The 24331-nt window shown below is 56.4% G+C and overlaps 1 protein-coding gene across 6 annotated transcripts in view; it reads right to left on the bottom strand.

Moving 5' to 3' along the window:
* Positions 1 to 24331, bottom strand: part of SNX13 (sorting nexin 13) — a 2094218-nt gene that overhangs the window by 1798233 nt on the left and 271654 nt on the right. The window lies entirely within an intron of this gene.

The following is a 24331-nucleotide window of genomic DNA, read 5'->3' as shown; positions in this document are numbered from 1 at the left end:
TACAAGTATTTTCTTTTTTGAAGACCTTCAAAGAAGAACCAGAGACGAGCGGTATACCATGTAGGTCACAGTCTAACCGATTTACTCAATGAATAACCTTATCACCCAAAATCCTGAGCTAAAATATTTACAATATTTAGGTTTGTTGAATTGATATTTATAAGCATAATCAAGCATCACACTTTTTACCGGGTGCACTCTAATTTCTATTTGCAAGCCACAGGTTGGAGTACCCATTGGGACTCCTAAAATGAAAAAGCACAAATTTATTTTAATCAACTTCTGATTCATTTATACTCCTATTCTGTGAGAAACCTGATGGTATTCTCCCTCCTACTTCCCCGGGATCCACTGCTCACGTGGCCAGGGGACGGCCATCGCTGTTGTATCCAGAACCTGGGGGTGGACAAGCGAGGGAGGATCACCTGAGTGGAGGGTCACCAGGGATTGGGAGGAGAATACATGGTATGCTCCCTTTTCCAATGGTATACCAACCCACTAGGGGTGTCATGGTATTGGTTTTATGGCGGTATGATAACCTTCTTGCCAAATGACGATATATCATGGTTATCGCGGTAAGCAGATGGAGTTAACTTATTTTAAATATTTTCTTAAATGTCATAAATTGTCACCATTTTGAAACTTGTCTCTGCACATTTTTAGCTGAGCCTCCAGGAATCTAAGGCGGTTGCAGATTGGGTCTTTTGTGGCGCTCACTCGATCTAGTGAAAGTGTTAAAATGCACATTTTGAGCAATGAACTTGCTGCTTAGTCACAGGTCCTCGCTTTGAAAATCGGCCTCGACCTGCATTATTATGGAACCACATGGCATGGGCATCATGACCCCTCACTGCGATCAGAAATAAAAGTTTGTTTTTATAATGCTTTATCCCATTAGAGGGAGAAAAGTCCATGTCATTGTGTTTCTTTTGTCAAAATGTCATAGCCAACACACACTCACCAAAAGAATGCATATTGATCAAATCACTATAGCTTATTTACCATGTGCCTGGTGTATTATAAAGGTCTGATATTACCACTGACCATTTAATCCTAACAGGACAGCGCTCAGTGGGCGCTGTTGATTTCTTTCTTGATTCTTGCAATACATGTTCATTTACCTTCTTAAAGATAGCGGCACAAAAACTTTTTGAATATGACAAAGTTAAAATACATATCGGCACAAATATGGCCTAGGCCACCACATCACCACAGCCCCATCATTACCATTTTCCCCAGGTCTGAGTGCATTAGAACCCTTGTCATGCGAGTTGAGACGGAGGAATGCTTTCATGGGTGGTGTCACAATTCGAGGATAGACCTGAGAAATATCTCACCCCCATTGCTCTGGATACTTCAAATTGAATGTACAATCTGTCCTACCATATGTAGAAGGCAGGTGAAGGATCAAGCGAAGCAACAACTCTAGTGCCAATGTGTAAATCTACACGGAGGACAGTTGAGGGGGGGCAGTTTATATACTAGCACAAAGCACTGATAGTCCCAGTGTTCATACAGTCTACAGAGCTAACACTTTGTCAGATCTGCCGAGACGTGTTTCGACCCTTCGCGGGACATAGCTTATTAAAACCTTTCCTCATCATTTTCTATTTGTTTGCTACTAATTATATGGTTTGTGCATGTTATGGTTTCATCCGAGTACCGTTTTAACCTATCAAGCTAGCAGCGCCTCTCCTACATGGACCTACTGTCCTTTTTCTGTACAACCCATTGATGCCCAGAGAGCACTGTGGGAGTTGTAGTACAGAACTATCTGGAAGGCTATGGTTGATTTGATATTGAGGAAAATATGAAGTGTAAGAACTTGGTGCTAACAAATCACGAGGAAATTAAGTGAAACTACTGGGAAACGTAAGATAAATACTGTTACACCCTGGGGAAAAGGGAGAGCCCAAAGAAGCTCGAGGAGAACTGGGATTAATGAACTGTAACAACCTTTTGAACTGTGAAGATGCCCAAGTGACCACATCGTGGGGAAGGGAGCTGTGGGACAGCTCCCGTGCGATCCTGACTTTACTTTCATACACCCTTTTGTTTAAATATTATCCTGAACATATTATTGCACTTAAAAAGTGAGGGCAAGCATAGGTTCGACACAGACATCCCTTTTATTTTATGAACTAACCTGGACTATTTTTCTTTTGTTTTCTGGTCGAGACTACTCCCAGTTAGAGATGGGGCAAGATAGGCATTTCACCAACCCAAATATCTTTGACTAAGGGCTTAGTAAAACCATTCAACTGAGACAGTACAAGACTCCACTCCAAATATAAGGCTGTACCACCGGATTCAATAGAAACTCTTTCAACCAGAAGTATTGTACAAAATAAAGGTTTAGTATAAATACAAGTAGGACAAGTTAGGGTTAAGTACTGGTCATAGAGTCAAACACATTTATAAAAACACAACACTATGCTTGAAGGTAAAAGCATAAAACCTTTTTCAGAATACCCAACAGTAATTCTAGGGAAGTCATAGGTCACACTTATTGTTGGGGAGTAAAAACCATTAGTTACTTTTAAGATTACTTTCTGTAATAAAAGGGTAGTATACCCTAACAGTGACACTCAGCAAAGAAATCACATAGTAAACCAACCTGCAAGTATACTTTTCGGAACAGTGGGACACTCATTCAAGGAACAGTAGGAACCTATAACTACATTCATGATAACAGTTATACTAGGGGAGAAAGACATTTTGGTGTAATATACAATTACAGTTGCTTTTCAGCTCAGTGGAACACACTCTAAGATAGGCAATAACGTATTACACTATTTTTGGATGGCACACAGCCAACCCAAGGTAAGTAAAACCTATATACTTTTAAAAGGAGCCATCATCAACTTAAGTATAACCTAAGGCAGACTTATTCTAGACAGGCTAATAGCAAGTCCGGGGAAGCAAGACCCAATTGGGGACAATCATACATGTATATCCCAACAAGAATAGTAAAGGGAAACCAACAGCATTACTTTTAGGAAGAGGGTGACGCAATCTACTTTGCAGAATGGCAGAACATTTCCAAGGTAAGTACAATAACCTTACAAGTGGCAAAACACAAGTGGCAAAACACTTTCAAGGTAATTAAGAAGGTTTTAACTGTTCACTCTCAGAGTTCACTCTCACTAGTTGGTAAGTACTTTTCAACACTTATTCTTTTCAAGACAGAATCCTTTATCCAGTCCTTCCCTATTCAATTGCACAAGTTCACTCAGGGGCAGAAGAGGGGCCCTGGGGTAGTAGGTGCAGCGTTAGGAAGGGTGAGATTGACTTTGACCTGCAACAGAAGCCCAAGTTCCTGTGGAAGATTGTTCAAACAAGTAAGTAGTGCACTTCAAAGTTAGCTAGGGTCCAGGGACAGAGAAGACACCCGAGGAGGGTTCCAGCAGTGGGCATGGGTGAACTGGATGAGAGGACTCCCAATAACAATGAACACCCCTTTTTGATAAGACCCCAATTGTCTTCCGCAGGAAATTGACCTTATGCCATCACTATGCCGTTCAAAATAATTTGAAAATCAATGGCCAAAAATCGAAGGTCGTTATTTTCTCCACAAAAAAACATTGTAAAACCTTTATCTGGAAGGTGGGAGACCAGCCTTTGGAAAAGTCGTCATCAATGAGGTACTTGGGATTTCACCTCGCTAATAACCTCCATAGCGGGGCCTGGATAACCCTTTTCAGAGGGGGATTTACAACCTTATTGGTGAAAATGAAGCGAATATACTCACAACTATGTCGCTACTTGCGGGGCGTGGCGAAGTAGCCATGATGTAGGACGGGAATTCTGTTGCTCCTGAGATCCAACAATGATCCTGTTCCCAAACGGAGGTATATGCATACCTGGGGGCCTGAAAAAACAGCGCTGTGTACATGAAGGAATAGTGCACAGCTGAGTAAAATAGAGCAACCTGCGGTGCCCCACCAATTGAGTACGGACCGTCCGGAGTCCGGGACCAGACCTGCTACCGAAAAAAAAGATGGCGGCGCAGTGAAGGAGACCTGCACACAGTGGGGAAGGAACTTAGGTGGAACAAAGCCCCAACGCGGGTTCTCAAGTAGCGGCAGCCCAGTGAGATCAGGAGGCAGCAGCGAGAGGAGCTGCTGCGCAGCAAAGCAGTAGATCGTCAGATGGTCCAGGACAATAAGCCGCACTGCGGGTCATGCGAGGGACTCAACATCTGTGGTGGAAAGGATTTGTAAACACTGGTCGGAGACGCCGGCGCACGCAATGTGAGAACAGAGTCTAGACTCTGCGGAAAACGCTAGGACGCACAGAGCAACACCCGGGTGAGCTAACATTAAAGGCCCCACAATTATATGCCAGTTGGTAACTGTAACTGTGTAAGCTGAGAAGCTGAGGAGAGCGGGACTATTGCAGAGTTACAAGATGATTTATGCAGAGAGATCAACCCGGATACATTGTAGCACATTGAGTCAAGGGAAGCTACAAGAGAAACAGCCCGTGAGGCGGCGAGTCACTGGTCAGGACAATATAAGGGAAGAGAATGCCATAAGGCACTGAACGTGGAAGGGAGCTGGCTGGCACAGACCAGCCTGATGCAAAGCAGATGGCACAGACGAACAACGCTGCAAGAATATAAACGGAGCGCAAAAGCCTAGGGGAGAGGGATGGTTGCACACCGGAAGCGAGGCCCCAGAAGAGAGGGCTTCATTATACGGCAGCACATGGTGCGCACAGCCCAGGGGCTGGTGAGGCTGGGGCGAGAAGCAACACTACATAGGCACTAGCTGGGCTGATGCCAGACGACTATTTTTAGGCCGTGAAGCTAGAGGAGATGCGAGCCAGCCAAGGCCAGTGCAGACAAACGGTGTAGCGGCTCAGCAAGCAGCAGCCCACCATACGAAAAGGTTGTATACTAATTGACCTTTTCACAATTGACCTTGGGAGAATTGACCTAATTTAGGTGGTCAATTAGGACAGAAATGCGGGGGAGACCCCCCTCAAAGCCTACCCAATCCAAAACCCCCTACAACACCCCACCCAATCCCCTTATTTTATATATGTATTGGGTTGGGTTTGGATTATAAATAATAGACTAAAATAATATAAAGGTCAATTGTGCAGAAGGTCAATTAGGACCACTATAATTAGGTCAATTGTGCAAAAGGTCAATTGTTAAAGGTCAATTTGGGTAATACCTACGAAAAGGATACGGCTCGTGCAGCCCTTTGTCCAAGGAAGAGAGGAGCAGGCACGGGCCTGTACTTGCATTACAGCACCATCTCCTGGACGCACAGCACATGAAGCATACGCTGCAAACCAGACGGCATACTTTATAGGGAAGTCCATGCACACAAACTTGTGCTGTGATATAAGTCAATCAACTGGCAGGAACGTGGTAACATATGCACCCCCACTAGTTGGAGAAAGCAAGGTGGGGAAAAGAGGAGCTGCGTTTTTGAGTGCCGAGCTGTACTGGCAGCCATAGACTGTTGACCTCAAGTTAGCAATCTCCAGCAGAAAGTATGGGTTGCAAGGCATGAGAGGTCTACTATACGCACCAGCATAACGACGAGAAGGGCGCTCAGGCAATTAGGCCTCAGCAGGACGCACGCATTGTTCACTGCGACAGACAAGGCCGAAGTGACATGTGGTAGGATTGATATAGAATAACCTGTCTCGACGAAAAAGCTTGAGTAGCTGGATGCAGTAACTAGTAGCCGCACGGGAAGACAGAAGGGCATACAGAATGAAAAGGTGGTGAAGCCTACCAGGAAGGTCAGGGCGCAAGGCAGGGTAATCCGTTCGCCTGGGCAGAAATTGGGAGTTGGGTGGAAAAATATGCCGGATACAAAGTCATGATGTCCAAAGCCCATAAAGGCAAGAGGAAGCAATTGACACTGGAGGCATGCATCAAGAACGGGCACCTAGCAGAGAGCACGGGCCAGACGACCCCTGCAACTCAAGCGGAACAACTGCCCGAGAGAAGGGAGCAGCAGATCTTGGAAGCCGTAGCCTACTTGAAAGAAGTTCTGGAGACCAAAATGGACACTATCAGCATAGATGTAAACTTGTTGAGACAAGACGGGAGATCACTGGCTGAACGCACTGCAACGCTGGAGAAGGAGGTAGCGGAGAACACGAGAGGCTTGAAAAGCACCTCAGAGGAAGTCAGGGTACTGCAGCAACAGGTGCAAAATCTGGAAGAAAAGGCCGAGGATGCTGAAGGGAGAGCCCGGCGGAACAATGTAAGAATTATAGGGCTCCCAGAAGAAGAAGAAGGATCAAACTCAACCGACATTAAAGAGACTTACATCTAGTTAGTTGTGAGGTTGCATATAGGTCCACACAGAAGGTTGCACTTGGAAATTGGCCTGTTTGGGAGGATTAGAATCTACAAATGCAATGGGGGAAACATAGAATAGCATCCTGGAATGTCAGGGGCCCTAATAGCGATATTAAAAACGTAACAGGATCATGACTTAACTGGGTGTCAGAAAATTGACATTGCACTATTACAGGAAACACACCTCACTAAGGCGAAACATATGGACCTGGCTAAGAAATGGCGAGGTATAACGCTGGCTCTGCATACTCTGCATATGCGAGGGGAGTATTAATATGGGTAGCAGTGTCAGTACCCCTGAGGGTGCTCGTGACTTTCCAGGATAAAGAGAGCTGGTGGGTCATAATGCGAGGGCGGCTGGAACATAGAGAATTTTGTATTATTAACACGTATGCACCCAATCGGGAGACTGTGGCCTACTTCCGCACATTATACCCCACTATCAGAAGGAACCTCATGCTAGGTTCCGGCACCCACTACGTATATGCCACCAAGTACCCCTCCAATTGCAAAAACGCCCACACCTCTCAGAACACTGCATCCCCATTCCCTTCACAACCGCCTCATGGAGTCCCCCTCAAAACATCCAATCCAATCGTGCCTCAACTCATCAAGACTTCTCCACTCAGAGCCTCCCTTACGCCACACACAAACTCACCAGTGTCAAAAACCCCCACCTGTTCTCAAATGTGCCTTCCTAAACGTACACTCCCTCCCAGCCCATGCACTGGAAATCAAAGACCTCATCACTACTCAGGACCTTGACATAATCGCCATTACAGAGACATGGCTCCATGATGCGTCCGGTCCAGCCATCTCCGTAGCCCTCCCAAACGTGTACTCTATTCTCTGTCAAGACAGACTGACATTTAAGGGAGGAGGCGTAGCCCTCATCACCAATGGTGCTCTCTCCATCAGACTCTGCAATCCCCCTTGGGAAGGCAACTCTGACCTACTCTCTGCCAAACTATCTCTGTCCCCCCAACTGCACCATCAACATGTAGCGCCCGAGTTCCCAGGGCATCTCCTCCACGTACTTGGTAAGTGTTAGGTAAGATTTCCACACAGCTGGTAAATCTTCCTTTCCTGGTTCAACTCTAGAACTTTTTGCTTTTCTAGTGGGATATTTTTCATTAATACCTCAGTGAGTGGGAACCTTTTTCCACACTCACCTGTCTAACTCTTTTTATGGGTGTCATTTTTAAGAATCTCCATAGTGCCTTTTTAAAGTTATCATGTCTAACAACTTATTGGCAATAAGTGCCTGTTGTTGCTGGGTTGGCCTAGGGGCTCCCCATTTAACTTTCGTGTGCTAACCTTGAGTGAACCTCAGTTCCCAAGGGTAGAAAGGATCTTTGGATCCCCTTTACATTTTATTCTGTGAAACCAGCACACCCCACCTTATGTGGAGTGCTGATGAGATACAATGTATCCCCTTTCACATTAAAACTAACAATTCTGTTACAGTGACAAGCTTACCTTTAATAGCTGGTGGCAGTGATACCTTTTACTAATTTGGTGCACCTTTACCGTGGGCTGTAATCACAGCTGCAGTAAAGGCACCCAAGGGTGCCCATTTTACCAAAATGGCCCGTCTTCTTTTTCTGCCATTTTAGTGTTTGTCGTTTCTTATTCCTTCCCCTGACATCCAGGGTGGGAAATCCCTTTGTTTGTGTTTTGTCTTTGACGGGAGTCCCCTGGACACCCCGCCCAGACTCCAGTCAGTCTGTAAGCACAGGAAGTGGGGGAGGAGTCCAAAACTTCCCCATCCTTTGTCTTAGGCCTTCCTTCAACTGGGCCAAATCCCAGTGGGGGGTTGGCTGTCCTGATTGGACAGCCAGACGCCCCCTTCTTGTAAAATGAGGGAGAGAATGCTGAGGTTGTGTTGCAGTTCCTTATAAATACTGGAAACCTGGAAGCTGAAGTCATGTCGACCACTGGAACAGAAAACCAAAGAGAATGACAAAGGAAAAGCGGCGGGAATGATTTCCAGCGACCGGAGAGCCTGCTGTGTAACCGGAGCATGCTGCAGCCCTTCCTTCCGATCGATCTGGGGTCTCTGAAAACGACGACCCGAACCCAGAGCCTGGTGAGACCCACTAGACTCAATCCGACCTACATTGTGAGCCATCCCACAGGTTGCTGCGACCTTGCGTTCTTGAAATACCCCAATACCCTGGGACCTCCAGCCACTGTGCAGTGCACGGTCTTCCGAATCTCGCTGAAACCTCGTAGGCATCCTGGTGTATCTCCAGAAACACTAATCGAGTCCAAAAAGTCCCCTCAGAAGAGTACTGTGCCTTTTAAACAACGAGAATTCAACCGCGATTTTCTGTCTTCTGTGCTCCTTGAAAAGGCGCCAAACCCGCAGAACCGCATTCAGCCGCGAGAGAAATCTTGCCTAGAGCCTTCTTCATCGATCCCTGCTGCAAAGTCCCTTCTGAGGTCTTGTGTTCAGTCTCCAGGACAAGGAATCCACTGACCAGGTATTTGGCTGCAGTCCCTGAAGTTCCCCTGCTGCAATCTCTTCTTCATTGCTGAGGTCCTGTGTTGGCTTGGGTATATACTTACCTTAAGCCTGTTGGGATTTCTATGTAGTCCTGGGGTGTTTCGTGTGATTGGGAGGTCCCTCATCCAGTGCACCAAGTCCCACTGCTAGAATCCTGCTGGGGTGTCTTCTGTGAAGCCACTGGACCCTCTTCTAACCCTAGAAGTGAAGTACTCACTTGTTTGCCAGTTTTCCTAAGGAAACTCTGACTTTTGCTACTAAAGAACTTATTCTAACACTGCCTGTTGGTCACTAGTCCTAGTGACCCCCCTTTCTGCTACTGAGAACACTCATGCTTTAAGGGAAAGACTTTGAAGGGATTGGGACTTCTGCCAAGAAAAGAGATCAAGTGTTTTACTTACTTGTAAAGAGTTGGTGGGTAACTGTAATTCTCAGAGTGAACAGTTACACAAGTTCTTACTGATCTTGAATGTGTGATGCAGTATTCTTAAAAGTATGGTTAACATCTTTTCTTCCTTAGCCACTATTTAACCATTCTAAAAGAAAGTAGATGTAAAGGTATTTTACTCTCCTGTGATAAGGTTGTGCCTCTTTACAAAAGTAATGTGTTGGTTTCACCAGATTATTCCTGTAGGGTAATTGTATGAGTGTCCTCCAACTGTTGGTATCACCAGGTTAGTCCTGCTAGGATAACTGTATGAGTGTCCCCCAACTGGGTCTTGCTTCCCCCGACTTGCTGCTAGCCTGTCCTTAATAATCTACATTAGGTTGTTGCCTACCTAGAATAATTATTCAGTAAAGTGTGACATTGGGTTTTACTTTCCACTTCATTGTGAAGTTAAAGTATGTGGGTTTTACTTACCTTGTGTTAGCTGTGCGCCATCCAAAACAAGTTACCAGAGTTATTGCTTACCTCAATCTTGGTTGTCCTGATTTCCAAAGCATCTGTAATTGTATATTACATCCTTAGGTTTTACTCACCTGGTATAACTGTGTGTTATGACAAAAGTAGTTATAGGTTTTTACTGCATCTAGAATAAGTGTTTCACTATTCACCAAAACTATATTGTCCAGTTGACTGTTTATGTGATTTGTTCCAAGAGTCACTGTACAACTGGAAGGGCCTACTGTCCTTAGATTACCAAAAGTAATCTAAAAGTAACCATTGGTCTTTTACTCCCAAAGAATAGGCTTGACCTATACTAAATGTGTATAACAAGGTTTTGACTTCCCTAGAACTACTGTTAGGTGTTCCAAATAAGGTCTATACTTGGGTCTGTGTACTTTCAAGTATAGTGTTGTGTTTTATATTGTGATTTCATATAATGTGTTAGTACTTACTTAACCCCTTGATTTATCTGGGCCTACCTGTATTTAAATAAATCCTTTATTTTTACAATACATAGTGGTTCAGGGTTTCTTTGGATCATTTGCATTACAATTTTCACTTGTACTGTATCTACTGCCCTCTCTCCCTCCTAAGATAAGCCTGGCTGCTCTGTCTACGCTACTCCGAACTCTGGTGGTACAGCCTTATACTAAGAGTGGAGTCTTGTACTGCCTCAGTAGAATGGTTTTACTAAGCCCTTAGTTGGACTTCAGAAAAACTGTCCTAACAGGAAGAACATCAAAGGTTTGTCCAAATCCATCCTGCACAGCAACCTTAATTTAGGCTTAAATGATCCGAAAGACAAGGCTGCCATAGCCCTAGCCAAAGAACTTAAAGACTTAGGATTCTTACAAAAAATGACAAGCCCTACTCACTGCAAAGGTCGCACTCTGGACTGGTTGGCAGACCACAACTGCTCTACCTCACTCATCTCCAACTCTGGCTATCCTTGGACAGACCACTACTGCATTCAATTCTCCATTCCCACCACTAAAGTTCTCACCTACCCCCTCAACCCCCAGCAAAGATCAGAAGCTCAAAAGAACGAAAAAAAGACAACCTCCTTCCATTCCTGGAAATCGCTGAACTTAAGACACCGTTCTCAAGTGACCCCAACTTACTCGCAGACATCTACACCAATACACTCAACGGATGGAACCCATGGAGTGGATGGAACGGACGGAGTGAATGGAACGAACGAAACTGATGCTGCGGGTGGTACGGATGGCGCGGATGATATGGATGTCACGAATGGTGCGACAGTGACAACACCCGTTCACCATGATGCTACCTAATATCTGTATCACATATATATGCCATGTACCAGTATATGCTTGCGTATCTGTATCCCGCATACACCCCTATCCATCATATACATATATATATATATATTACATGGCCACTATAGTGGCCATGCAGTTATGGTTAAGTTGGTGTTTCCATAGGAAGAACACTTTTTGGGAGGCTTATAACTTCGCTCCCCCTGGACGAATCCTCACCAAACTTTCCAAAAAAAGTGTATGGCCCACTCTGAATTGTTTTGCAATGTTTGGTGAGGATTCGTCCAGGGGGGAGGGGGGGGGGGCAGTCATAGGGGGGGTCCCAAAATGTTTTTTTTTCCCATAGACTGAATGGGAAAAACATTTTTGCTCGCACCTACAGCCCAAACCGCTGGACGGATTTTCACCAAATTTGGACCAGGAGCAGCGGCTTGGTCCCGAAAGCGTGCTTTTGCAAATTTGGTGAAAATCCGTCCAGTAGTTTTTTTTAAAAATACCAAAAAGTAGGTCAGAAAAAATTAGTGATATCTGTGTTCGCTTCGTGGACGCACTTTCCTGTTCGCTCCGCGGACAGGACGGTGATTGGGCAAGCAGCTTGCGTGATGTCTGCAGACATCTGACGTGCTTTTCTATTGGCAGCCGTGAAGCGTGCAGTGCGTCTATTTTCAGAGACGCCCGCCATCTTTGTTTATCGGGCGGGATCTGCTGCCTGCACAGTGTAGATGTGGGCTGCGTCGGTGAGGCACAGGCACTCGTGTCTCTCTCTTGATCCCCCCACCCCCTGCTCATGGCCCGTGTCTCCCATGTTCCCCCCCCTCGCGGATTCTCCGTGTGTTCCTCCCACCCCCGCTCATGCTCTGTTTCTCTTTCCCGTTCCATCCGCTCATGTCCCGTGTCTCCCTCCTTCCCCCCACCCCCCGCTCAAGCCCTGTGTCTATCCCCTTCACTCCCACCCCCTGCTCATGCCCCATGTCTCTCTCCCCTTCCCCCGCACCCCCCGCTCTTGCCCCGTGTGTCTCTCCCCTTCCCCACACCCGCGCTCATGCCCCGTGTGTCTCTCAAATCCCCCCACCCACGCCCCGTGACTCTCACCCTCCCCCCCACCCCCCTGCTCTTGCCCCATGTCTCTCACCCTCCCCCCTGCCCCCCCGCTCATGCCCCGTGTCTCTCTCCCCCTCCCCCCCACCCCCCTGTTCATGCCCCGTGTCTCTCTCCCCCTCCGCCCCACCCCCCGCTCATGCCCCGTGTCTCCCTCCTTTCCCCCCACCCATGTCTCTCCCCTCCCCCCCACCAATGACCCGTGTGTCTATCTCCTCCCCCAGCTAATTCCCCGTGTCCCTCCCCTTCCCCACCCCCTGCTCATGCCCCGTGTCTCTCCCCTTCCCCTCTACCCCCCGCTCATGCCCCCGTGTCTCTCCCCTGCCTCCCCGCTCATGCCCCGTTTCTCCCTACTGTTCCCCTACCCCCGGCTCATGCTCCGTGTCGCTCTCCCCTTCCACCCCACCCTCGCTCATGCCCCGTGTATCTCCCCCCACCCTCCGCTCATGCCCGTGTCTCTCTCCCCTTCCACCCCACCCCCGCTCATGCCCCGTGTGTCTCTCCCCTTCCCCCCACCCACCACCCCCCCGCTCATGCCCCGTGTGTCTCTCCCCTTCCCCCCACCCACCACCCCCCGCTCATGCCCCGTGTGTCTCTCCCCTTCCCCCCACCCCCCCGCTCATGCCCTGTGTGTCTCTCCCATTCCCCCTACCCCACCACCCCCCGCTCATGCCCCGTGTGTCTATCCCCTTCCCCCCACCCCCTCCCGCTCATGCCCAGTGTATCTATCCCCTCCCCCCCACTAATACCCCGTGTCTCTCCCTTTCCCCCCACCCCCTGCTAATACCCCGTGTCTCCCTACTGTTCCCCCACCCCCTGCTCATGCCCCGTGTCTCTCTCCCCTTCCACCCCACCCCCGCACATGCCACTGTCTCTCTCCCCTTCCACCCCACCCCCGCACATGCCACTGTCTCTCTCCCCTTCCACCCCACCCCCACACATGCCACTGTCTCTCTCCCCTTCCACCCCACACCCCGCTCATGCCCCGTGTGTCTCTCTCCTTCCCCCCCACCCCCCGCTCATGCCCCGTGTGTTTCTCCCCTCCCCCCGCTAATGCCCCGTGTGACTCTCCCCTTTCCCCCACCCATGCCCCATGTGTCTCTCCCCTTCCCTCCCACCCCCCGCTCATGCCCCGTGTGTCTCTCCCTTTCCCCCCACTCCCGCCCCGTGTCTCTCTCCCCTTCCCCCCGACTCATGCCCCGTGTCTCTCTCCCCTTCCCCCCCACCCCTTGCTCATGCCCCGTGTCTCCCTACTGTTCCCCCCCACCCTCCGCTCATGCCCCGTGTCTCTTCTCCCCTTCCCCCACACTCCCCACCCCCGCTCATGCCCCGTGTGTCTCTCCCCTTCCCCCCACCCACCACCCCCCGCTCATGCCCCGTGTGTCTCTCCCCTTCCCCCCACCCACCACCCCCCGCTCATGCCCCGTGACTCTCCTCCCCTTCCCCCCACTCCCCACCCCCCGCTCATGCCCCGTGTGTCTCTCCCCTTCCTCCCCACCCCCCGCTCATGCCCCGTGTCTCTCCCCTCCCCCCGCTCATGCCCCGTGTGTCTATCCCCACCCCCCGCTAATGCCACGTGTCTCTCCCCTTCCCCTCCACCCCCCCGCTCATGCCCCGTGTCTCTCTCCCCGTCCACCCCACGCCCCGCTCATGCCGTTTCTCTCTCCCCTTCCATCTCACACCCCGCTCATGCCCCGTCTGTCTCTCCCCTCCCCCACCCCCCGCTCATGCCCCGTGTCTCTCTCCCCTCCCCCCACCCCCCCGCTCATGCCCCGTGTCTCTCCCCCTCCCCCGCTCATGCCCCGTGTCTCTCTCCTTTCCCCGAAACCCCGCTCATGCCCCGTGTGTCTCTACCCTTACCCCCCACCCCCCGCTCATGCCCCGTGTGTCTATCCCCTCCCCCGCTAATGCCCAGTGTCTCTCCCCTTCCCCCCACCCCCCGCTCATGCCCCGTGTGTCTATCCCCTCCCCCGCTAATGCCCAGTGTCTCTCCCCTTCCCCCCCACCCCCGCTCATGCCCCGTGTCTCTCAATCCCCTTCCCCCCCACCCCCCGCTCATGCCCCGTGTCTCTCTCCCCTCCCCCCCGCCCCCTGCGTCTCTCTCCCCTTCCCCCCACCCCCCGCTCATGCCCTGTGTCTCTCTCCCCTTCCCCCCCGCCCCCTGCGTCTCTCTCCCCTTCCCCCCCACCCCCCGCTCATGCCCCGTGTCTCTCAATCCCCTTCCCCCCCACCCCCCGCTCATGCCCCGTGTCTCTCTCCCCTTCCCCCCGCCCCCTGCGTCTCTCTCCCCTTCCCCCCCACCCCCCAATCATGCCCCGTGTCTCTCCCTTTCCCCCCACCCCCTGCTCATGCCCCGTGTCTCTCCCCTTAAACCCCACCCCCCCTCATGCCCCGTGTGGCTCTCCCCTCCCCCCGCCAATGCCCTGTGTCTCTCCCCTTCCCCCCACCCTCCGCTCATGCCCCGTGTGTCTATCCCCTTCCCACCCACCCCCCGCTCATGCCCCGTGTCTCTCCCCTTAAACCCCACCCCCCCTCATGCCCCGTGTCTCCCTCCTGTCCCCCCACCCTCCGCTCATGCCCCGTGTTTCTCTCCCCTTCCCCCCCACCCCCCTCTCATGCCCCGTGTGGCTCTCCCCTCCCCCCGCCAATGCCCTGTGTCTCTCCCCTTCCCCCCACCCTCCGCTCATGCCCCGTGTGTCTCTCCCCTTCCCCCCACCCCCCCTCTCATGCCCTGTGTGTCTCTCCCCTTCCCATCCACCCCTGCTCATGCCTCGTGTCTCTCCCCTTCCCCCACCCCCCGCTCATGCCCCTTGTCTCCCTCCGTCCAGTAGTTTTTTTTAAAAATACCAAAAAGTAGGTCAGAAAAAATTAGTGATATCTGTGTTCGCTTCGTGGACGCACTTTCCTGTTCGCTCCGCGGACAGGACGGTGATTGGGCAAGCAGCTTGCGTGATGTCTGCAGACATCTGACGTGCTTTTCTATTGGCAGCCGTGAAGCGTGCAGTGCGTCTATTTTCAGAGACGCCCGCCATCTTTGTTTATCGGGCGGGATCTGCTGCCTGCACAGTGTAGATGTGGGCTGCGTCGGTGAGGCACAGGCACTCGTGTCTCTCTCTTGATCCCCCCACCCCCTGCTCATGGCCCGTGTCTCCCATGTTCCCCCCCCTCGCGGATTCTCCGTGTGTTCCTCCCACCCCCGCTCATGCTCTGTTTCTCTTTCCCGTTCCATCCGCTCATGTCCCGTGTCTCCCTCCTTCCCCCCACCCCCCGCTCAAGCCCTGTGTCTATCCCCTTCACTCCCACCCCCTGCTCATGCCCCATGTCTCTCTCCCCTTCCCCCGCACCCCCCGCTCTTGCCCCGTGTGTCTCTCCCCTTCCCCACACCCGCGCTCATGCCCCGTGTGTCTCTCAAATCCCCCCACCCACGCCCCGTGACTCTCACCCTCCCCCCCACCCCCCTGCTCTTGCCCCGTGTCTCTCACCCTCCCCCCCGCCCCCCCGCTCATGCCCCGTGTCTCTCTCCCCCTCCCCCCCACCCCCCTGTTCATGCCCCGTGTCTCTCTCCCCCTCCGCCCCACCCCCCGCTCATGCCCCGTGTCTCCCTCCTTTCCCCCCACCCGTGTCTCTCCCCTCCCCCCCCACCAATGACCCGTGTGTCTATCTCCTCCCCCAGCTAATTCCCCGTGTCCCTCCCCTTCCCCACCCCCTGCTCATGCCCCGTGTCTCTCCCCTTCCCCTCTACCCCCCGCTCATGCCCCCGTGTCTCTCCCCTGCCTCCCCGCTCATGCCCCGTTTCTCCCTACTGTTCCCCTACCCCCGGCTCATGCTCCGTGTCGCTCTCCCCTTCCACCCCACCCTCGCTCATGCCCCGTGTATCTCCCCCCACCCTCCGCTCATGCCCGTGTCTCTCTCCCCTTCCACCCCACCCCCGCTCATGCCCCGTGTGTCTCTCCCCTTCCCCCCACCCACCACCCCCCCGCTCATGCCCCGTGTGTCTCTCCCCTTCCCCCCACCCCCCCCCGCTCATGCCCCGTGTGTCTCTCCCCTTCCCCCCACCCCCCCGCTCATGCCCTGTGTGTCTCTCCCATTCCCCCTACCCCACCACCCCCCGCTCATGCCCCGTGTGTCTATCCCCTTCCCCCCACCCCCTCCCGCTCATGCCCAGTGTATCTATCCCCTCCCCCCCACTAATACCCCGTGTCTCTCCCTTTCCCCCCACCCCCTGCTAATACCCCGTGTCTCCCTACTGTTCCCCCACCCCCTGCTCATGCCCCGTGTCTCTCTCCCCTTCCACCCCACCCCCGCACATGCCACTGTCTCTCTCCCCTTCCACCCCACCCCCGCACATGCCACTGTCTCTCTCCCCTTCCACCCCACCCCCACACATGCCACTGTCTCTCTCCCCTTCCACCCCACACCCCGCTCATGCCCCGTGTGTCTCTCTCCTTCCCCCCCACCCCCCGCTCATGCCCCGTGTGTTTCTCCCCTCCCCCCGCTAATGCCCCGTGTGACTCTCCCCTTTCCCCCACCCATGCCCCATGTGTCTCTCCCCTTCCCTCCCACCCCCCGCTCATGCCCCGTGTGTCTCTCCCTTTCCCCCCACTCCCGCCCCGTGTGTCTCTCCCTTTCCCCCCACTCATGCCCCGTGTGTATCTCCCTTTCCCCCCACCCCCACTCATGCCCCGTGTCTCTCTCCCCTTCCCCCCCGACTCATGCCCCGTGTCTCTCTCCCCTTCCCCCCCACCCCTTGCTCATGCCCCGTGTCTCCCTACTGTTCCCCCCCACCCTCCGCTCATGCCCCGTGTCTCTTCTCCCCTTCCCCCACACTCCCCACCCCCGCTCATGCCCCGTGTGTCTCTCCCCTTCCCCCCACCCACCACCCCCCGCTCATGCCCCGTGTGTCTCTCCCCTTCCCCCCACCCACCACCCCCCGCTCATGCCCCGTGACTCTCCTCCCCTTCCCCCCACTCCCCACCCCCCGCTCATGCCCCGTGTGTCTCTCCCCTTCCTCCCCACCCCCCGCTCATGCCCCGTGTCTCTCCCCTCCCCCCGCTCATGCCCCGTGTGTCTATCCCCACCCCCCGCTAATGCCACGTGTCTCTCCCCTTCCCCTCCACCCCCCCCGCTCATGCCCCGTGTCTCTCTCCCCGTCCACCCCACGCCCCGCTCATGCCGTTTCTCTCTCCCCTTCCATCTCACACCCCGCTCATGCCCCGTCTGTCTCTCCCCTCCCCCCACCCCCCGCTCATGCCCCGTGTCTCTCTCCCCTCCCCCCACCCCCCCGCTCATGCCCCGTGTCTCTCCCCCTCCCCCGCTCATGCCCCGTGTGTCTCTCCTTTCCCCGAACCCCCGCTCATGCCCCGTGTGTCTCTACCCTTACCCCCCACCCCCCGCTCATGCCCCGTGTGTCTATCCCCTCCCCCGCTAATGCCCAGTGTCTCTCTCCCCTTCCCCCCACCCCCCGCTCATGCCCCGTGTCTCCCTTGTGTTAACCCCCACCCCCGGCTCATGCCCCGTGTCTCTCCCCTTAAACTCCACCCCCCGCTCATGCCCCATGTCTCTCTCCCCTTCCCCCCACCCCCTGCTCATGCCCCATGTCTCTCTCGCCTTCCCCCCACCCCTGCACATGCCGCGTGTCTCTCCCCTCCCCCCCACCCCCCGCACATGCCCGTGTCTCCCTCCTGTCCCCCCACCCCCCGCACATGCCCCGTGTCTCTCCCTTTCCCCCCACCCCCCGCTCATGCCCCGTGTTTCTCTCCCCTTCCCCCCGCTCATGCCCCGTGTCTCTCTCCCCTCCCCCCCGCCCCCTGCGTCTCTCTCCCCTTCCCCCCACCCCCCGCTCATGCCCTGTGTCTCTCTCCCCTTCCCCCCCGCCCCCTGCGTCTCTCTCCCCTTCCCCCCCACCCCCCGCTCATGCCCCGTGTCTCTCAATCCCCTTCCCCCCCACCCCCCGCTCATGCCCCGTGTCTCTCTCCCCTCCCCCCCGCCCCCTGCGTCTCTCTCCCCTTCCCCCCACCCCCCGCTCATGCCCTGTGTCTCTCTCCCCTTCCCCCCCGCCCCCTGCGTCTCTCTCCCCTTCCCCCCCACCCCCCGCTCATGCCCCGTGTCTCTCAATCCCCTTCCCCCCCACCCCCCGCTCATGCCCCGTGTCTCTCTCCCCTTCCCCCCGCCCCCTGCGTCTCTCTCCCCTTCCCCCCCACCCCCCAATCATGCCCCGTGTCTCTCCCTTTCCCCCCACCCCCTGCTCATGCCCCGTGTCTCTCCCCTTAAACCCCACCCCCCCTCATGCCCCGTGTGGCTCTCCCCTCCCCCCGCCAATGCCCTGTGTCTCTCCCCTTCCCCCCACCCTCCGCTCATGCCCCGTGTGTCTATCCCCTTCCCACCCACCCCCCGCTCATGCCCCGTGTCTCTCCCCTTAAACCCCACCCCCCCTCATGCCCCGTGTCTCCCTCCTGTCCCCCCACCCTCCGCTCATGCCCCGTGTTTCTCTCCCCTTCCCCCCCACCCCCCTCTCATGCCCCGTGTGGCTCTCCCCTCCCCCCGCCAATGCCCTGTGTCTCTCCCCTTCCCCCCACCCTCCGCTCATGCCCCGTGTGTCTCTCCCCTTCCCCCCACCCCCCCTCTCATGCCCTGTGTGTCTCTCCCCTTCCCATCCACCCCTGCTCATGCCTCGTGTCTCTCCCCTTCCCCCACCCCCCGCTCATGCCCCGTGTCTCCCTTGTGTTACCCACCATCCCCCGCTCATGCCCCGTGTCTACCTCCTTTCACCCCCACCCCCGCTCATGCCCCGTGTCTCCCTTGTGTTACCCCCCACCCCCCTGCTCATGCCCTGTGTCTCTCCCCCCACCCTCCGCTCATGCCCGTGTGTCTCTCCCCTTCCCCCACCCCCCGCTCATGCCCTGTGTCTCCCTACTGTTCCCCAACCCCCGCTCATGCCCCGTGTTTCCCTCGTGTACCCCACACCCCCCGCTCATGCCCCGTGTCTCCCTCCTGTACCCCCACCCCCCACACCCCCGCTCATGCCCCGTGTTTCCCTCATGTTCCCCCCGCTCATGCCCCGTGTTACCCCCCACGCCCCGCTCATGCCCCGTGTCTCCCCCGTTACCCCCACCCCCGCTCATGCCCCGTGTCTCTCCCTTTCCCCCCACCCCCCGCTCATGCCCCGTGTTTCTCTCCCCTTCCCCCCGCTCATGCCCCGTGTGGCTCTCCCCTCCCCCCGCTAATGCCCTGTGTCTCTCCCTTCCCCCCACCCTCCACTCATGCCCCGTGTCTCTATCCCCTTCCCACCCACCCCCCGCTCATGCCCCGTGTGTCTATCCCCTTCCCACCCACCCCCCGCTCATGCCCCGTGTCTCTCCCCTTAAATCCTACCCCCGCTCATGCCCCGTTTCTCACCTGTGTTACCCCCCCACCCACTGCTCATGCCCCGTGTCTCCCTTGTGTTACCCCCACCCTCCGGTCATGTCCCGTGTCTCCCTCCTGTACCCCCACCCCCCACACCCCTGCTCATGCCCCGTGTTTCCCTCGTGTTCCCCCCGCTCATACCCCGTGTCTCCCTCGTGTTACCCCCACCAACGCTCATGCCTCGTGTTTCCCTCATGTTACCCCCCACCCCTCCCCGCTCATGCCCCGTGTCCCCCTCGTGTTCCCCCACCACACGTTCATGCCCCGTGTCTCCCTCGTGTTCCCCCAACCCCCGCTCATGCCCCGTGTGTCTCCCTCGTGTACCCCCTCACTCCCCACTCATGCCCCGTGTGTCTCCTGTTGCCCCTACCCCCCGGTCATGTCCTGTGTCTCCCTCCTGTACCCACACCCCCCACAACCCCACTCATGCCCTGTGTTTCCCTCTGCTCATGCCCCGTGTTACCCCCCCACCCCCGCTCATGCCCCGTGTCTCCCTCGTGTTACCCCCCGACCCCTGCTCATGCCCAGTCTCTCCCCTTCCCCCCCACCCCCCGCTCATGCCCCGTGTCTCTCTCCCCTTCCCCACACCCCCTGCGTCTCTCCCCTTCCCCCCCACCCCCCGCTCATGCCCCGTGTCTCTCTCCCCTTCCCCCACACCCACCGCTCATGCCCCGTGTCTCTCCCCTTCCCCCCACCCTCATGCCCCGTGTCTCTCTCCCCTTCCCCCCACCCCCCGCTCATGCCCCGTGTCTCCCTTGTGTTAACCCCCACCCCCGGCTCATGCCCCGTGTCTCTCCCCTTAAACTCCACCCCCCGCTCATGCCCCATGTCTCTCTCCCCTTCCCCCCACCCCCTGCTCATGCCCCATGTCTCTCTCGCCTTCCCCCCACCCCTGCACATGCCGCGTGTCTCTCCCCTCCCCCCCACCCCCCGCACATGCCCGTGTCTCCCTCCTGTCCCCCCACCCCCCGCACATGCCCCGTGTCTCTCCCTTTCCCCCCACCCCCCGCTCATGCCCCGTGTTTCTCTCCCCTTCCCCCCGCTCATGCCCCGTGTGGCTCTCCCCTCCCCCCGCTCATGCCCCGTGTCTCTCCCCTTAAATCCCACCCCCGCTCATGCCCCGTGTCTCCCTCCTGTGCCCCCACCCCCGCTCAAGCCCCGTGTGGCACTCCCCTTCCCCCCCACCCATGCCCTGTGTCTACCTCGTGTTACCCCCACCCCCGCTCATGCCTCGTGTTTCCCTCATGTTACCCCCCACCCCTCTTGCTCATGCCCCGTGTCCCCCTTGTGTTCCCCCACCATACGCTCATGCCCCGTGCCTCTCTCCTTTCCCCCACCCCCCGCTCATGCCCCATGTGTGCGCCCTATTCCCCCCACCCCTGCTCATGCCACGTGTGTCTCCCTCGTGTTCCCCCAACCCCCGCTCATGCCCCGTGTGTCTCCCTCATGTACCCCCTCACCCCCCACTCATGCCCAGTGTGTCTCCTGTTGCCCCCACCCCCGGTCATGTCCCGTGTCTCCCTCCTGTACCCCCACCCCCCACACCCCCACTCATGCCCCGTGTTTCCCTCGTGTTCCCCTCCGCTCATGCCCCATGTTACCCCCCCACCCCCGCTCATGCCCCGTGTCTCCCTCGTGTTACCCCCCACACCCTGCTCATGCCCCGTGTCTCCTGTTGCCCCCACCGCCCGCTCATGCCCCGTGTCTCTTCCCTTAAACCCCACCCCCCGCTCATGCCCCGTGACTCTCTCCCCTTCCCCCCCACCCCCGCTCATGCCCCGTGTGTCTATCCCCTCCCCCCGCTAATGCCCCGTGTCTCTCCCCTTCCCCCCACCCCTCCACTCATACCCCGTGTCTCCCTACTGTTCCCCCCACTCATGCCCAGTGTCTCTCTCCCCTTGCTCATGCCCGTGTCTCTCTCCCCTTCCCCCCCACCCCACCCCCCGCTCATGCCCCGTGTCTCTCTCCCCTTCCCCCCGCGTCTCTCTCCCCTTCTCCCCTTCCCCCCCACCCCCACCCCCCGCTCATGCCCGTGTCTCTCAATCCCCTTCCCCCCCACCCCCCGCTCATGCCCTGTGTCTCTCTCCCCTTCCCCCCCGCCCCCTGCGTCTCTCTCCCCTTCCCCCCTACCCCCCGCTCATGCCCCGTGTCTCTCAATCCCCTTCCCCCCCACCCCCCGCTCATGCCCCGTGTCTCTCTCCCCTTCCCCTCCACCCCCTGTGTCTCTCTCCCCTTCCCCCCACCCCCCCGCTCATGCCCTGTGTCTCTCTCCCCTTCCCCCCGCCCCCTGCGTCTCTCTCCCCTTCCCCCCCACCCCCCGCTCATGCCCCGTGTCTCTCAATCCCCTTCCCCCCACCCCCCGCTCATGCCCCGTGTCTCTCTCCCCTTCCCCCCGCCCCCTGCGTCTCTCTCCCCTTCCCCCCCACCCCCCACTCATGCCCCGTGTCTCTCCCTTTCCCCCCACCCCCCGCTCATGCCCCGTGTCTCCCTTGTGTTACCCACCATCCCCCGCTCATGCCCCGTGTCTACCTCCTTTCACCCCCACCCCCGCTCATGCCCCGTGTCTCCCTTGTGTTACCCCCCACCCCCCTGCTCATGCCCTGTGTCTCTCCCCCCCACCCTCCGCTCATGCCCGTGTGTCTCTCCCCTTCCCCCACCCCCCGCTCATGCCCTGTGTCTCCCTACTGTTCCCCAACCCCCGCTCATGCCCCGTGTTTCCCTCGTGTACCCCCCACCCGCCGCTCATGCCCCGTGTCTCGCTCCTGTACCCCCACCCCCCACACCCCCGCTCATGCCCCGTGTTTCCCTCATGTTCCCCCCGCTCATGCCCCGTGTTACCCCCCACGCCCCGCTCATGCCCAGTGTCTCCCCTGTTACCCCCACCCCCGCTCATGCCCCGTGTCTCTCCCTTTCCCCCCACCCCCCGCTCATGCCCAGTGTTTCTCTCCCCTTCCCCCCGCTCATGCCCCGTGTGGCTCTCCCCTCCCCCCGCTAATGCCCTGTGTCTCTCCCTTCCCCCCACCCTCCACTCATGCCCCGTGTCTCTATTCCCTTCCAACCCACCCCCCGCTCATGCCCCGTGTGTCTATCCCCTTCCCACCCACCCCCCGCTCATGCCCCGTGTCTCTCCCCTTAAATCCTACCCCCGCTCATGCCCCGTTTCTCACCTGTGTTACCCCCCCCACCCACTGCTCATGCCCCGTGTCTCCCTTGTGTTACCCCCACCCTCCGGTCATGTCCCGTGTCTCCCTCCTGTACCCCCACCCCCCACACCCCACACCCCTGCTCATGCCCCGTGTTTCCCTCGTGTTCCCCCGCTCATGCCCCGTGTCCCCCTCGTGTTCCCCCACCACACGTTCATGCCCCGTGTCTCCCTCGTGTTCCCCCAACCCCCGCTCATGCCCCTTGTGTCTCCCTCGTGTACCCCCTCACTCCCCACTCATGCCCCGTGTGTCTCCTGTTGCCCCTACCCCCCGGTCATGTCCTGTGTCTCCCTCCTGTACCCCCACCCCCCACAACCCCACTCATGCCCTGTGTTTCCCTCTGCTCATGCCCCGTGTTACCCCCCCACCCCCGCTCATGCCCCGTGTCTCCCTGGTGTTACCCCCCGACCCCTGCTCATGCCCCGTGTCTCTCTCCCCTTCCCCCCCACCCCCCGCTCATGCCCCGTGTCTCTCTCCCCTTCCCCACACCCCCTGCGTCTCTCCCCTTAACCCCCACCCCCCCACCCCCCGCTCATGCCCCGTGTCTCTCTCCCCTTCCCCCACACCCACCGCTCATGCCCCGTGTCTCTCCCCTTCCCCCCCACCCTCATGCCCCGTGTCTCTCTCCCCTTCCCCCCACCCCCCGCTCATGCCCCGTGTCTCCCTTGTGTTAACCCCCACCCCCCGCTCATGCCCCGTGTCTCTCCCCTTAAACTCCACCCCCCGCTCATGCCCCATGTCTCTCTCCCCTTCCCCCCACCCCCTGCTCATGCCCCATGTCTCTCTCGCCTTCCCCCCACCCCTGCACATGCCGCGTGTCTCTCCCCTCCCCCCCACCCCCCGCACATGCCCGTGTCTCCCTCCTGTCCCCCCACTTACATCGGACCATGTCTTATCTACTTCGAAGTTGATATCCTTCTTGATCAGGATACCCACGCCTCCTCTCCCGAGTGGGCCAGAGCCCCAAAACTCCATTCCCCCTGTTTCCCAATAATACATCGTTCTTCGTCTTTGGCAAACTTTGTCTCCTGTAGGAGAGGAATATCAATTTGAGATCTTCGAAATTCCCTAGCCACCAATGACCTCTTGGTAGGAGAGTTTAGGCCTTTCACGTTAAGCGTTCCCATCCTAAGGGAGTCTTTTCCCTTATGCTCTTCATTTGGTGGTGTTTGTGACCTGTGCCCAGTAGATTGTTGAGTCCCACATTGTCCTGAGTGTTCTGAATTATCACCGATGTTGCTGCAATCTTTGCCCATTTCCTGTTAGCCCACCCCCCGCCCCTCTCCCTTCCCAAGTTGCTGGCGTTCGATTGCACTCAGGTAAGAACACTGGTACTGCATCGAACCACTTGAAGGAACCGTTAATTCACGTCCCTTTGGTCAATGTAACATCTCAATTTTGATTGAGCCCCATTTCGCCTCCCCCTTCATGTCCATGTCCTGACTTTATTGTAAGCCTGTATGTCTTCCTCCATTCAAGTCAGTATTATATGTAATGGAATAAATGTCATTTTACCATAGCTGTGGATCATTAGTTGTCTCCCCCAGGAGGGGTGTTACCTCTTGAAAATTTCCTCGAGCCTTTTACTCGTTTCCTCCTGGGGCCTTGTATCCACCA

The sequence above is a fragment of the Ambystoma mexicanum genome, chromosome 2q (genome assembly GCF_040938575.1).
Source record: "Ambystoma mexicanum isolate Mex_15411 chromosome 2q, UKY_AmexF1_1, whole genome shotgun sequence".
Taxonomy (NCBI): Eukaryota; Metazoa; Chordata; class Amphibia; order Caudata; family Ambystomatidae; genus Ambystoma; species Ambystoma mexicanum.
This window is presented reverse-complemented; position numbering and strand designations above follow the sequence as displayed.